The 13,155-nt window shown below is 44.8% G+C and overlaps 1 pseudogene across 1 annotated transcript; it reads left to right on the top strand.

Moving 5' to 3' along the window:
* The first annotated feature begins 4,808 nt into the window (after positions 1-4,808).
* LOC146190737 (uncharacterized) lies at positions 4,809-9,461 on the top strand (annotated as a pseudogene). Its single transcript, XR_014706575.1, has 3 exons — positions 4,809-5,891; positions 6,298-7,781; positions 7,867-9,461. The product of XR_014706575.1 is annotated as an uncharacterized LOC146190737 (transcript).
* The last annotated feature ends 3,694 nt before the right edge of the window (positions 9,462-13,155 follow it).

Raw genomic sequence — 13,155 nt, 5'->3', positions numbered from 1 at the left:
AATATTTCGATAGAGCCACTTCATATTTGGGATTTGAAACAAAAAGCCCAATGTGAGCATACTGTTCATGAGATAACTCTGCATACTACTCTGCCAACTACTGAGAGGTAAGCCGCCATGCAATTGCCTGGAATGAACAAGCATTGGGCGACTCCTCCTACACTCTGCAGTGAGTTCAAATAAAAGGCTGAGAGTCGGGATGTATTGTCTGATATTTAAGAGCAAAATCCACCGCACAAGACAATAATTTGAAGTTTATAAAAATGCTCTGCGTGTGTAACTCGAGTTCCCGCAATTAAAACGCATCTTCAAATCATTCTTCAGTGCATCTTTAGGTATCTCCAAAATTTTTTTATCAGCCTTATTTCACTACTCGAGTTACAGTTGCACTGCCGAACTGTTCAGGCATCCACTGGTAATTAGCATTTGAATGCGGGCACATTGCATTTATTGATCAAATGCTGTACATGAGGACAAATGCTAGGTGAACATAGTACTGACTTTAGATTTCTTGCCTGCTTTCTTGAAATCGGTATGTCCTTCTTGTCTTTGTTATCATTTTCTTGTGCACTGTTAGAACACATGCTATTTGTAACTGACATACACATAAAAAGTTCAAATGATTTGTAAAGCTTCTTCAAAACTGGCTATGTTTGAAAAAATACAAAATTGCAGGAAATGCTATCCACAATGCTATGCGCAAGTGAGCAATCTACAGCATGTATTTGTCGTGTCGTGATCACAACTTAATGATTTTCCTCAAGTGCTTCCCAGTGTGGCTGGAAACGCGAGCTAAAGCCATGCTATCGAAGTCTGTCATTAAGGCAACATGCATTCAGTGCTGTGCACTCTTATTCTATGGAAAGCGTGGCAAATGTTATGAAAAAATATGCCTTCAACTCCTTCATGCATTTAGATATATTATGCACCCCACCCTATTCACTTCTGTCATATGAAGGTATCAGTGAGACAGCAATTGCCAAATTTACAACTGCCACTTGCCCAACAGCTCTATCTGCAGGCTTTTTAAACCGCTGTGAAATATGCAATTGACATCAAGTCGAGCTTCAACAGCTGGCATATCCATGGGTGTGCAAAAAAAGAAATGGTCTCCCTAATAGATATAGACTGTGGTTTCCTGCTGCCTGCAAGACTAATGAATACTACGATAAACTTTGACCTCATATGTATGAAGAGACCTGTGCATGCCTATGTGCATATTGCACACAATACCATATAGCTGTGCAATGCCGGGTCACTGAAGGCAGCTTACCTAGCCGAGAAGGAATCATTGGATCTATCTAGGATGGCAGCAATCTTAAGCCACCTGTCACTGCTTTACTTTGACGAGAACCTCAAAATAAAACTTGACGATCAGTAGATAGTGCATTTTGCTGAAACTGTTTGTTGACTCTAACCTTTAGTTTCTTGAAATTTTAATTTGAAGGTCTGGTGTACTGCAGTCACCTCTTCTTGCTGGAAAGCACCTCCCTTGTAACTTTGAGAATTGTGGATTAATTCAGTCCACACACATATACAGGGGTGGAAGTGCTGCTCCATTTGCTCCATTCTGCTCCAAACTGCTGTTCCTGCTCCAAAGCACAATATTGCTCCAGAACTGCTCCAAACCAGCTGCCTAAGAGTATTGACATCAAATTTTGCAGAACAAGCGCTGTTGCAACACAGTTGGCAATTGTATTGCCTACAAAAATGCGATCTTATGTAATTCATTTAGGCAACTTTGAGAAGTGCAGTAAGGCGGTTGCATGTCATGAGTTGTGTGTACTCGCCTTAGGAGCCGCCATAGACAAAACAATGGTAGAACACCGGTGGCAGAGGTATAACGTGTCTTGTACTGGGCCTGATACAAATAAACATCTTATACTCCAGAAAAGAATGCAGCATAATAAAGGTTCGTTTGCAAGTAAATATAAGATGAGCCACAAGCAGTTGGAGGGAATTAATCGCAAAAAAAATGTTCTGTCCACTTGATATAGCACCTTCTGTATGCTTTTGAATTGCCAGTGGTGAAAGCAGCGAGGGAATTGGATACTTGTACGGCTATAAAGTACTGCACAAGTTGTTCTAACGATTCTGCTGTGAAACAAGCAAGTACTTAATCACTGAGCCTCTCTGTTAATAACAAGCATGTCAAGCACATGTCAGGCAAATGCATACTTGAAGCATTATAGAGATGATGCCACGAAGGTGCCAATCACTAGAAATGTTTTCAAGAGGGTTGGAAAGCCATACAAGGCCTATTTTGCCGATGTATTGAAAAAAGGAAGCTCCAGCGTCACTTAAACAAGACATGAGGCACCACAGGCAGAAGGCAGTGAAGTAAAGAACCTGAAAGAGGAAAAGGCTACCCTTCAGTGTCTCCTGACCTCGCTGAAGGCACTACTGACCAGTGCTCAAAAATTTGTCAGCAGAGGCATAGGATCAAAAAGGATATGCGCAAGATAAAGAGCAGAAATGTGCTGCTCATTGATGTGAGATCCAGACTAATGGCAGTTCATGAGCACATCAAAGTTGTGGATTCCACGTTTGAATATCAAGTTAAAGCAGTCTAAACCTTTCAGTCAATCTGAATGTTCTGTTATGAAGTGCAGAAGCAAGCATTCTATTGCTAGTCTGTTCCAAATTGTTTTGCAGGCCATTTGTGTTATTTTCAGACTGCGCACATATTTTGTCTTTGACAGAGACGTGTGCATAGTCATGAAATTATTGAATGTTGTAATAAAAAGGAATTCAATTTTTTGTATATTAGGAAGAGAAAATCCTAGTCATTGTACGCATTTGACCTTGGAGACATGCTCCAAAACATAATTTGAATGCTCCCGAACTTAATTTTGTTGCTCTAAGCTGCTCCAAAATGGCTTTATTACTGATCCATGAGCTTTTTCGAAATGCTTGAACGTGCTTCCACCCCTGCTTATAATACCAGCCGTGCTTAGAATTGATGTTATGCATGCATCTTGTTCACTGTTTCAGCAGCACTGTAGCATTGGATTGTATCAAAGTTTCTAGCATTAGGGTCATGTGCAAATATGAAGGGTGTGTACATGGGCATCATGCACGTATGGAGCATAATTTTGTCTTAGCATTGTCACTTGAGTCTGTGGGACAAAAGTGATAAAGCACGTGAGGGAATGCTGTTCGTGTGCTTTCTTGGGGCTCTGGCAAATGGACATAATTTCAAAGTTTATCAAATGTAAGGGCTACTCAAGAAGAAAACAGTCTTTGTAGCACTACAAAATCTACACTAATTTTGTTCATATTTCATGTTAAACACCCAACACACTATGCCACACAAGTACCTGTAAGCACCGATTTCACCTGAGCAGCACTTCGGAGGTGGGAATTGACTGACTATCTCTTCATTACAATCAGGATTGCTATGTAGTTTTGGGGGGTCGGAGTTGGACGAGAAAGTTCACATGTGGCAGTCGACATTGGCAGCACGTGCAAAATTCCACAGAAACGAAAGCTTGTTTTTGGCGGGAGCTAAGTTCCAGGCGACGCTAAACCAGTCGTCATTTTTTTTCTTAAACACAATAGCACTAAAAGCCTCATTATCCAGAAAATTTGGCTTTGTCAGGGTCAACATATTTGTGAGTGGGAAATCGCTCGCATGCCTCTGGCAGGTGATGGTCGTGCATTGATGGTCATCGGCCGGTTTCATGTCTTAACAATTAACTTTAGCCAAGGGTTAAGAAATAAAACATTTGAAATAAGCCGGAGAGACCATTTATATACAGCTGACAGCCATCTGGCACACCACAGGCAATTTTTTTATTTTGCAAATAACTTATTAGTAATTTCACGGGCTTTCTTCAGAGATAAATGGAATGGAGATTTTAGAAGGTGCTCTCCAATTTCACAAATTTATTGTGTAAAGGCAATAGTTAGTAAATTAGAAAAACTATCTTAATTAGTGAAATAAAAAAAAAATTACCTGCGGTGCGCCAATTGGCTGGTAGCTGTATACAAATGGCAGGCGCTGCCAACTGTCATAAGCTATCATAATAGCTGTCGCGTCCTACCTTAAAAAAGGCAAAGCCGCGAGATCGAGCCCTATTCTTCAGTTTGCAATTTTTGTTTCTCTAATTCGTAGAAGTAGAGTGGATTCACTCTATAGAGGCGAAGTTCCTCATTTAGCTCCGAGTTAAAGTATATTGTACTTAAATTAATGCAAAATCGCTTAACAACTTCAGCGACAATATTTGCTTGTTTACAGGTATTAGCTATTTTGACAAATAAAAAAGATGGCCCTAGAAAAAAAAAAAAGTAAATTCGACTGTTCTGTGAAATCAAAGCGCGGGGCCACACATGAAGCGTATTGAAAAGCCCGCGCAAATAACTGCTAGAAAGCCATTTCGTACAAGAGGGGTGTGGTTATTTAACTTTCTCTCTGCATCGCACACGTGGTATCGCAGTTAACGTTTATGTTGCATGTCCTCGCTGACTGCATTTATAACGTTTATAGAGCTCACAGAATCACTGCATTCCCTCTTTGTATAGATAGATGCTAAAAGCATCCTCTTAGAAACAGGGTAGTAGTAAACCTCCATGGTAGTAGCTTTGCCGCCTAGCAGCAAAGTTGATCGTCATTTTTATTTCTTAAATAATTTATCTAATTCACGTGCACTATTTGCGACTTTTAAATCATAGGTTTAGGATATTATTTTGTGTGTATGCGTTCTGAATTCAAGCATTTTATAAATTACAAAAAAAACAGCTGATGTTTCCTGACATCTAGTGGAGAAACAATAAACCAAACGTACTCACCTGCCTGCCCCCTAGAAAGTGCGTGGCGAAGCTTAGTGATCTCGTTTTCTTTTCGTTCCGACGGGCGGATTTCAAGTTTTGCGGCCCAAGCCCAGCCTGTTTGCGAAACGCGAAGGGGTCCAACATTTCCGCGAAGTTCTTCCGATAGAGGTCTGTGCACTGTGCCAAGGAGACGACACATCTTCAGGAGTCGGGATCGTTTACGCGGCTTTTCTCGTTCTCTCGGTCCGACGGCGTGACTGGAGGTGCCATCAAAGCGGCAGTGTGCGTGTGTCTGTGCGTAGTCGAAAACAAAAGCAACGAAAACATGGCCGTGCCGTCCCGTTGGCGGAGGTGCCGAGGAGGTCAGAGCAGAGATGTTCCTTTGTGATCTGGGCCGACGCGAAATGACTTGAACGAACTTTGGTCGCGGGATGAGCCCGAGCTTCGTGCAGGACAGTTTCGTCGGTGATGTGGACCGTTGGGGTCGAAGATGTATTGGAATGCTGCAGCAAGGGAGCCGCCGTAGTGTTGAACGCGAGCTGAGGGAAGCCAGCGCTCGTCAAAGGCGATGTCCCTTCTTTTGCAGCAACTTCTGGCGTGGATCTGGTGGAAGTGAGGATTGTGTGAACCCGACAGCTGGTGGAAGTGGTTGAGTTCTCGTTTTCGCCGTACTGGGAGTGGCGCACAGGCTTCGCTTGTGTCAAACATCCTGTGTACGGTTCACGAATATTCTCAGTGTGGAGCGCGAGCGAAGGTGCGTAGCAGACGATGGCAGGTTCCTTCCTGATGCGCTCAGACGGCAGCTTGGTGTGAACGTACTTAGCTGGTGCGAATCGAACATGAGGGGCGATGTGCTGCCGCCCAAGCGGCAGGCAGTGGTCGATCGTTTGCGACGACGAATCGAGCTCTACCGCCGACACCACAACGTCGTACTCCCGCGCCAGGGGCAGGCCAATAGTGCCGTTTCTGAAGAACAGCGACAGGAAACGCTGTTGCTAAAGCAGCGCTACTTGGAGTCCAAGGCGAAAAAAGCTAAGAAGAGCGAGCACAAGACGCTGAAAGATGTATCTGGAGCGGCAGCCACATCGTCCGCAGATTCGCACAAGAACCTCCTCCAGGTAAGGTTTGGCCTCGTACGTTGCGAGTCACGGAAATTTTGTTTGATTTAGTAGTCCAACTATTGCTATTACATACATGTCATGTCAGTGAACTTGTTGATCCGTCACTCGTGGTCGAAGTAATAGTATCCAGGAACATTAACTTCTGCAGCATGAACAATTTTAAGCTTCGTGCGCCCCATTTTAACGACCCAATCTATCTGTGCTGCATTTTATTATTAACACATATCTACTGTGCTGGTGGTTTCAAGAGCCCTAGAATTTATCTAGATGGAATGAAGGCAGTGAGGTTAACGAGACAGTGGCTAGTTAGCTGCAGTGCACATGTGCCAGCCAATAAAAATCGTAAATTTGTTAAAATTATAATGTGCAGTTTTGCTATAACGTCTTTTGCACATTTTTGCAGAAGGCCAATAAGAGGACTGCAGGAAGCATGGAGGCATCCCTTGAGTCATCAACTGATGCTGGGCAGACGGATGAAAAGGACCATCGGCTTAGCAAAATGCCCCGCACAAGCAGCTCTTCAGATAAACAAGGACTCCAGCAGAAGCAGATGAGCCTAGACTCGCAGAAGATTCAAAACATCCCCGGATTTGAATGCATAAAGCAATCGTCCACTGGTCCTACTATGGCCCCCAAGTCTCCAGGGGCTGTAGGTGCTAACCACAATCCATCTTTAATATTGTGTAATGTTAAGAAAGAAAGAGATACTCTTGGGTATTGTGGACAAGCTAATGACTGTGCACGCTCCCAAGAGACCACCACTTCATCTGCAGCACCTCAGAGTGAAAACATAGATGCGGGAGAGAAGTTTCTTGATGTATTTCCAAATTTGGGGCTACCTGAAGATTCTTCTGAAGTTTGGGTTGACAACCCAGAGATATTGCGGCACCTCATTGATGACATCACAAATCCATCTGACCTAATGACAGATTTTAACTTTAACTACAGCATGGAAGGCATAAAAGACACTGAAAGCTTGGAAGCGCAGAAAAACGAATGTGCCGGTGCTGCTTCCATAAATGACAAGAAAAGCAGGCAGCAGCGTTTGTAGTGACAAGTCAAGCGTCCCAGCAGATGCTGGTATCGGCATTCGAGCAAAGATCTGCTAATACTATAGACAGCCTTGCAACGAATACGGCATGCTTGCCTCAGCAAAGCTTTTCTCCAAGCAATCCACGTTCCAGTCAGTTTTCCACATCAAACATGAGCAGTCTGGACTTCAAACTTTCAGAACCAAGTCCTGCAGCACAGACACTGAAGCAGATGGCCGAGCAGCACCAGCAGCACAAGCAAGGTCATGACAAACACTCCATGGGTTTGGGTGTTCCTCGTCCCAGCTTCTCCCCAGGGGACAATTTTGATGTTTCATTAGCGGCCTCTCGCAATGCAATTTTCAGCACATCTGAGAATTCGCTCAACCCTTCTAAGGTAATGCAGACGTCAGCCATGTTCCCAAATGTGGGCTTTGGGAGTCAAGCTCTGACAACAACAATTCAGTCCAATTTCCGGACTGATGGTGCAGTGAGACCAGGTAATACCTTGCCAGGAGTTGTGTTTGGCAAAGCTAACGGTGCTCAAAACCCATATGTGGTGCAGAACAATCCTGCTGATACAACTAGGCGCCAAGCTGTGTCTCAAATGCCCTTGCGGTTGCAGGAACAGCAGAAGTGTGCACCTAAAGGAGCACAGTACAGCAACAGCAGCACTGATGAAAAAACTGCATTTGTCAACAACTTCAAGGCAAGTTTAGCACAGTTCAATGAAGTGAACAGTGCCCCATCACCTCCCCTCGTCAAAAGCCCATCACAGTTCTCAAAACAAATGTCATCTCCCATGAGCTCACAAGCATCCATCATGATGGGGTCATCTAACCATGCTGCAATTCAGGTGAGTTACTTTTGTTCACTCATTTTGAATAGCCATGATTCTAAACGTTGCAGTGGACTAAAATTGTTTTTTTTTTCTTATGCAGGCAAATGCACTGCAGCAACAGCAGCCAGCTGTGAAAGACTCAAAGGACATTTCACCACTGAACATATCATCGAACCCATCTTATGCAGAAGCCCTAGCATTTTCAAGTGGGAGCACGCGAGGCATGAACCGAAGTAGTATTGGGCCAATAACTCATTTCCAGACACAACAGCAGCCGCAGCAGCAGCAGCAGCAGGCACAAATGCAGCAGCTCAGAGACAAGGCCAGCTTTGCCTCAGTGCAGTTCATGGAAGCTAACCAGCTTTCCCAGCCACCATCTTCATCTTCAGCAGACATCCAGAGCCACCAGCTTCAGTATAGCCAGAGCAAGAACTCTGTGGCTCCATCACGTCACCTGCAGCAATATGCAGCACGGGTCCAAAACTCAATGCCCTTGCAAGGGCGGCCACCACAGGGACCACCAAGGGCCACGCGGCCCACTGTGCAAACAGCAGGCGGCCAGCTGCCTGCTCACTCGCTACAGTTTGTGCAACGCATCATTGCAATGCAGCCAGCCAACCTAAACTCGATACAGTTCCAAAACCCTGTTTCAGTGAGTTTTAATGCTTCTAAAATGCCGCTACCCATCAGGGCTACTTCTCCACAGCAACTGTCGGGAGCTATGAGGCATCCTGTCTCTGCACCTGCAGTCAGTGCTGTTCAAAAGCCTTTGTACACAAATGCTGTCATGAGACCGCAGCACTCAGCAGACTATGCAGCACAACAGCGTGACTGGCAATGTGCCATGGGTCAAGGGCAGGCCATGCAGCAGCAACAGCAGCAGGTCTGCTTTCAGCCACAGACATCACAAGCACAGAATAGGGTTGGCTTTGGAACACTGTCTCAAGGTTCAGCGCCTCGACCCCCACCATTCCAGCCACCGCAGCTGAGCATGCAGCAGCAGCAAGCCATGACATCAACACTGCCACCACTGCCTCAGCTGCAGATTCCACCACGCAGCACAGCACCACAGACAAGCACTTTTTCACCTTCATTCACATCAAGCATCTCGGACTTCAACCTTGAGTTTTTGGAGAGCATCGAGAATAGTGACTCGGATCTGCTGAACTTTGACCCTGTCAACTCTAATTTTGGAATACTCGATGACGTGCTTGGAGGGAAGTGAAAGGTGCATCCAGCATCTTGAACATTGGCTCATGTTTTTACATAACGTACACTGCACATTTTGCATGTCTTTTGTAAACAACTCAGATGATATTACTTACTCAACATACTCTCAACCATGTGAGCATAACAGCACAGTGTGTTAACTGAAGGCATTGGTTTACACTTTGTTGAGCAAGAGTGTGCTCTTTTTTCAATATGAAAATAAGCAGCACCCTTGGGTTTTATTCCACTGGCACCCTTTTGTGTGCCACATGACTGCCTGTAAATAATGGGGTTTTTACTGTAGTATACTTATATATATGTACATCTATATATGTTATATATATACATATGTATACCTGTGTTTTTGTTTTATACATCGGAAACAAAAGTTGTTGCCAAATCTTGTAAGAGCTGCTGAGCTAGCCTTTACAGTCAATTATGCAATTTTCAAAATAAAAGTGAGGCTTGCCTTATCTTTACAGAAGACATTGAACTTTTGTGTGCCTTAATTACTTTGGTGGCATTCATTTTGCACCTTGACAATATTGCACGCATGGAAGTGTTGATCCTGATATCAGTGACAATGCCATGCTGATATCTGCACTGTAAATTTTCTCTTCAGGCTGTGCGCGATCATTCACTGCAGATCATGGATCAGGAATCAAGACTACTCTTGAAAATGTCCGCTTATGATAATTGGCGGAAGCTAAAACATTGAACTGCCACCTCACGTGCAACAACCCAAAATTGTTTGCTTTTTTTTTTTTTTTTTTTTTTTTCAGTCAGCCACATATGAGCGCCTCGGAGGTGCTCAAGCGCAGGTAAACCAAAAGCGGAAGTACACTGTCCGCAAACTTGTGCTCAAGTGGCTTAAAGAACTGGCAGCAATTGGCCAATTGGCACTGGCGATCGGGTAATATTATCCCACCTGTTACTGCACCCGCTCCTAATTAAGTTTCTCACGCTGCTGCAAACTACCTTGCGCAAAGCTACTCCATGTGTGTGTCATGCGTTCTGTGCACAAACATAGTATCGTAATGGCGCTGTCCGGAGTGGTAAATTGTAAACGGCGGATTTGGCATGCAGGAGTCATAAAGTCGCAACACACACACAAAAAAAAAAAAAAAAAAAAAAAACGCGAGGTTTCTCGATTATGCCAGAATAAGTTTGAAAACCATCGCCTCACTAACATCTCGTGCGTCCATTACATTGTCGAGTTGTTAGGCGCAGCAAAAAAAGTACGCTTTGGTACACCCGAAGTTGGGCGGCTCAAGAAAAAGCAAGACCCTCTCGCAGAAAATACCCCCCCCCCCCCCCCCCCCCCCAGCCAAGGGGCTCTCCAAAGCGGAGGAAGTTAGATGGCGACGCCTACAGCCCCCGTTTAAACACCATACACCCCAAAGTCCCCAAGTTCTGCGACCGCAAATGCAAATATTGCGGGGAGAAGGCAGGCCTGCACCACACGGTGTGGACCTGCCCACACAATCCTCCAGATGGCCCGAATGCAGTTCCAACAATTGAGGGGTGGGAGGCTGCCCTATCCAGCTCTGGATTAGTGGCCCAACGGGCCCGATCGTGACGCGCGCGCGGATAGCAGCGCAGCCGCTGGAGTCCCAGACTAGCCCCAACTACACATCCCCCTCCCTTATCTCTACTCAATAAAGTTTTTCACTCACTCACTGAGCGCATTAGACGCGCAGCAAGCATTGTGCTGACGCGGGATGCGCTGTTGCAACGACGAGGCGACTAATTTGCACTGCAAGCATTATTGTGTAACGTCATGTAGGAATCGTTGCACACCTTGCTGGAAGGAAAAGCACACTCATTGTCAGCTGCGAGGTCATTTTCGAGATCGATGGACTGTGCATGACACGGCACAGTAAAGCAGATCGAATTTGGCGCTGTATCATTGCAATATGTCAGCAGCGGACGTCCCATCTGGCCCGAGCTTCCTGCGCATCCCAACGCGCTCATTTCCGGCTTCTTATGAGAAAAAAGAAGTGCCCTACTACAACAGTGCTACAAGTTCGCACTGCAGGTTCGCTTCAAAAAAACTTTGACATCCTCTTGTTCACAACTTTGAGTTCTTTATTGGCGCTAACTACCGAATGCTTTAATTAAACAGATAATGAGAGAGTTAAAGTATATTATTACCTGTATAATTAGGTTTTTGCAGTAAAATTTCTCAGCCCAGGCAAAAAGTTCGTTACTGAATTTTTTTTTCTATATTGAACTTCCTATAAAAAATGCTTTAAACCCTTCGCTGGAGCATCCTGTGGAGAACTGCGCTCCCCTTTAACGCATACATCATGACAGTTTTCATGCAAAACCGAACAAGTAGGCTGTAACGCCAGTGTATCTGTACCACGGCATTAAAGGTTACAAGTGACAGCAATCGATTACTTTCTTGTAATCGTTCAATTATTTCTTTTCAGATGACCTAGCTGATCAACTGACCATTCTATAATAGGATACACCTTAAAAAACAGCAGTTAACTATGGGCAGCGGTACGCGGCGTGTACTCTGCTGAACAGTAAACAGAATCAGTTTTTATTACTTGACGATGTCGAAAAGCCAGAGACGTGAAATTCCCACGCTTTTAATTTGCTCTGGCGGTTAGCTTTTTATTTAGGTAACCAGAAAAACCTTAACAATGAACTACTTTCTGCCGCGGAGGAATTGTGTGCGTCGGCTACTGCGGACAAGTTGTATCCAACTATAATAGGTTACATTTCAGATGAAATGACTATAATTAAAAACGACTGCTGATTTTCTGTAACGTGTACAAGATGCCTGCAATATACCGACAAAGACTTATACACTTCTGTGGGCAGCAGTAGAAACTAACGCGTGCTAAAAGGTCTGGTGACAGCTCTGTAAATTTACAGCCGCTCTCCGAGTTTTTAATCGACAATGACTTTGATCATATATTAGCAAAAGTTGTGACATTGGCGACGCCAATATGTCTTCGTTTCGAGGGTTCCCCCACCTTTGCCCAACGCTCCATTTGCATATGTATTCGCGTCTGTTTTTTTATGAGGCACTTCAACTTCCTTACTGCATGCTCAGCACACATATTGGGTGCGACTTAAGTCACACCCAGTTCAGGAGGAATTAGGAGCACCGGCAAGCTGGAAATACCGCGCGCGCTGTAGCTGCTATCGACCAACTGACTCGCCGACACAGGCTGGCTCGAAGAGGACGTTCCTAAAACCTCGCAGATTACTCGCAAAGCTGCAATATTCTGCAAAGCTGAAACACAGCGACTTTTTAGGACAACAGATTGCAAGGAGCAGCTATCTGGCAGTAAACATAACTGACACACGCATTTCCATGGCGACTAGGTACATTATTCAATTGTACAAGAAACAGCACATCAAAGAAAAATAATAATCGTAATGATTGGTTCACAGGAAAGGAAAGGCGCAGTATCTGTCACACTTGTTCTGTGGACACCTGAAACGCGCAGTAAAAGATGGGAGGAAGGTGGGAGCGAAAGCAAAAAGAGAAAGGGGTGTCGTAGTGGCGGACTCCGGAGTAATTTAGACCACCTGGGGATCTGTGCACTAACATCGCACAGTGCACGGACGCATCTTCGTTTCGCCTCCATAGAAACGCAGCCGCCGGCGGTCAGGACGAACCCGGGTAGTACTCCAGCGCAGTAGTCGGGCATCTTGACCATTTCACCACCGCGGCGAGGCACGCACCAAATAAACACTACGACAAAAAAAAATACACCACCACTCTGAGCACGCAGATACCTGATAGCAACTTTCAGCGAGCTTGTATAAAAAATTTACTTTAGTATTTTTAGATTGCGACAGCAAACATGGAAAATAAGAGGGCATACTGATGTTGCTGACAATTTTAATTTCCAAACTTCGCTATGCTGCCTTTTTGCGTACATTATGCAAATTCAATTGCTAAAAACATACGTATGCTACTTGCCAACCTCGTCGGCAGCCAACTACAGCCTTACGTTTGGCCATATGTTTAGGTGCCGAGCACTGGGTTCGGACTAAATCCCTATCATTTGCCGATATGTGGCTGGCTCAAAGTACTCGGGCAACATCAAGGGCAGCCAACCATTGCCCTACTTTGGGCCAACTATTAACCAGCGTAATTGGCAGCCAACTAGGACCCACCATTGGGTCTGCATTGCCTGGCCGAGAATACCGG

Source organism: Amblyomma maculatum, chromosome 4 (assembly GCF_055883805.1).
Source record: "Amblyomma maculatum isolate TAMU_Amacu chromosome 4, ASM5588380v1, whole genome shotgun sequence".
In the NCBI taxonomy this organism is placed as follows: domain Eukaryota; kingdom Metazoa; phylum Arthropoda; class Arachnida; order Ixodida; family Ixodidae; genus Amblyomma; species Amblyomma maculatum.
Note: the sequence above shows the minus strand (reverse complement) of the source record. Positions and strands in the feature narration are given on the sequence as shown.